Source organism: Propithecus coquereli, unplaced genomic scaffold (genome assembly GCF_000956105.1).
Source record: "Propithecus coquereli isolate 6110/MARCELLA unplaced genomic scaffold, Pcoq_1.0 Scaffold174, whole genome shotgun sequence".
In the NCBI taxonomy this organism is placed as follows: domain Eukaryota; kingdom Metazoa; phylum Chordata; class Mammalia; order Primates; family Indriidae; genus Propithecus; species Propithecus coquereli.
Genome location: NW_012142080.1, coordinates 1,221,713 through 1,224,656, shown reverse-complemented (window position 1 = coordinate 1,224,656; position 2,944 = coordinate 1,221,713). Strand labels below are relative to the sequence as shown.

General features: G+C 37.6%; 1 pseudogene; it reads right to left on the bottom strand.

The window, feature by feature from the left end:
* Positions 1-336: 336 nt before the first annotated feature.
* LOC105808457 overlaps positions 337-2,944 on the bottom strand; it is a 33,304-nt pseudogene continuing 30,696 nt past the window's right edge.

Here is a 2,944-nt window from a genome sequence, read left to right as displayed (position 1 = left end):
AGAAGCATACTGCATGGGGATACAGTTGGGTGGGATTTGGAATGGGGAAATTTAAAAAAATAAAAGTTCAGAAAGAGAAATGAGTAATGTAAAATTTAGAACTTAAGAAAGAGCAATTTATACATATATTTAAGCGGACAATGGTGGATCTCAAATCATGATGGTCTTTGTCGTTCATCTGTTGCACTTTAAAAAGGCACAGAATGGTTTTGTTTTTGAATTCAGTATTTACGATATGCTATGAGCTAGAACCTTTGGGCGGGGGGAGCAACTTTGATCATAGTTTATTTTCTCTCTCTCTCTTTTATTTTTTTGAAGGCCAAGTGTTCTATTTGTTCATTTCTTGCATTTGAAGTAGTCCTTGATGATTTCCTTGGCCTGTGATTATTTGCCATAGTCCTCAGCTGTCACACAACTGCAACCAACCACTTTACAGATTTTCCCCTATCAGTTTTACAAAGGCCTACCCATTCCCTTAGTATCTTGTTGTTATCAACCTTAATTAGATTGCTTTGGTATTCAGCAAAAGAACCTCCACCAACTTGACATACATAGGCTCATCACTTTTGCATGCAAGCACACAAAGATGCACTTTGCCCTCGTATAAGGCTTTGGCAGCATCTTGAATCCTGTGTATCAAGCCACTGCAGATGAGGGTGGTCTTCAGCACCTCTTTTAAAGCAGCATTAATATACATCACACATCCTGCAGCTATGCCTTCGTAGGCTGTGTAGGTGGGTTACTGGTGGAGCGAAAACATCCTAACACCTGAATCTCTGCCTCTAAGCGAGTTGCAGGCAGCAGGGAAAAAACTAGAGTTTCTTATCATTGCCTCACAGGCAGTGATAGCTTCCCAGGTCATGCATTAACCTTCTCAAGTGTTGATTGTAGGTGTTTTGCATGTAGTAGACTCACCTGAAGCTCACAATGAGGTTCAGGTGAAGAGTTGTTGAAGGTGTGCTTTTTTAGCATGGAATTTTCCTCCATTGTAAGCATTCCATTTCCGTTATCTGATGAAAATAGACGCACGCACAAAAATAACATTGAGTAATGATTCATAATTCCAGATAATACACTTTGATAGAGTATTATTTATTTTTGTTGACTTGATTTATCATATTTAATATCTTTTCCTTTGGCTTCTAATCCTTCCTCAGGAAGAATAAATTTTGTATTGCATGAAACACTGTTATTGGAAAAGATAGTATTGTTTATAAGAGTTATAAAATGATTTGCTTTGCTACTAATTTAATCCCAAGTACTTTTAGTCAGGGCTTGTTAACATGATTCCAGCTATCAGCAAAAGGAGGTCTTAAACTTTGCCTGCCAAAGAGCTGAAGGCTGAGCGACCTCTCCCAAGGGCTGTGTAGTTTGTTAGGAAAAGGCAGCTCACGCAGCTACACAATCGCATGCTTGTTATGTTTCTTGGAGATTGAAAGCCCTGTTAGGTACTTGGCATTATTATTCTGAAGCCCCAGACAGCCTGTGATAGGGGAAATACAAGGAATTAACAGATCTGAACGTTATTATGTTCAGGAATAGTAATAGTGATTTAAGGCAGATTGTCACCAATTAAAGACCCCTTTGTTTAGTTCATGTGTTTCTGTGTGTGCTATTTAGGCTTTGTTTTTCCTATCACTGGAATATTCCTTTGGGTTGGGGGGAAGTTATAATTGGCAACTCTAATTATGCTGTACAAAGCTACATTGGTAAGAAGAGTTTGTTGTTTTTAAATTCAATAGTTATTTTCTCTAGTTCTTCCCAATTACTAGAGAGATTTTAATGAAATCATTGTAAACCGTGAGGATTCCTCCCCTTGAGACTATTACCTTTAGACTCCCTCCTTTCGTGAAATTTCAAAACTCTTTTTAGCCTTTCTTCTGTTTAGCTGCTGGTATTGTGGGCTTAAGAGGGTACAGAAGCACTTGTGTATATGTATTTTTTTGGCTGTTTGTTTGTTTTTTTTTTTTTTTACAAACCCCTCTGTTTCCCAGGAAATATTTTAATTAGAAAGAATCTCAGTCTTTTTCAGGCACTTGAAAAAATATATGTGTCTTTATGAAAGTAAAGGATGAAAACAGTAGTGGAATCTAATATTGTGTACTCGGATGTTCGGTAACTCATAGTACAACTTTGAGTCCTCCCATAGACTGTGTGTCCTCTTTTGCGATTAGGGGTGGGAGCGGAAGTGGGGGAGGTTGTACTTAGGTTGTATAAAGTTATGATTTTATAAGCTCTAGTAATATACGCCTATTTTAAGGGATTATTTGAAATGCTAGCAATGATACTCCTCCACATTTCAGTTTAAAGTGACAGTGCTTCCTTAGCTGGATGTATTTTGAAAAGGCACCAAAGGAGAGTTTTCGTATAAACCACCAAGGAGACAAACCCAGGTCTGAGTATCTTCTAGAAGGCCAAACGAGTTTAGTGCTAAATGTGCAGGCTATGGTATCCAACAGAATCTAGGTCTAAATCCCAAATTTATCACTTACTAGCTACATGCTATTAATATTAATATGTACCTCTATAGGAGCCAGAGGAAGTTATTTAACCCCTTCTACATTTTACCTTTTAAATGAGGATGATAATGGTACCACCTGTAAGTTCACTGTCAGCATTAAATAAATTAGTACATATAAAGCCCTTAGAATAGTGTTGACATTTGGTATTATTGCAATGAATTTGAGCTGCTATTCATGTTATGTTGTTATTGTTTCTTACTAGTGACTTTCAAGCCTTTTCTGTGAGACCTCTAGACCTGGATTTTTCTTCAGGACATCCCCATATCCCTTTAGCTGTTTTGCATATCACACCTTCGCCTAAAGTTTCAATTGAACAAAGCATCCTGTGACACACACAAAGGAGAGAGAGAAACAAAGGAAAAAACCCTCTGAAATAAGTGCTCTAAAAGCAGAGAACTTGCCTTGTTTATCTTATTAGCCAC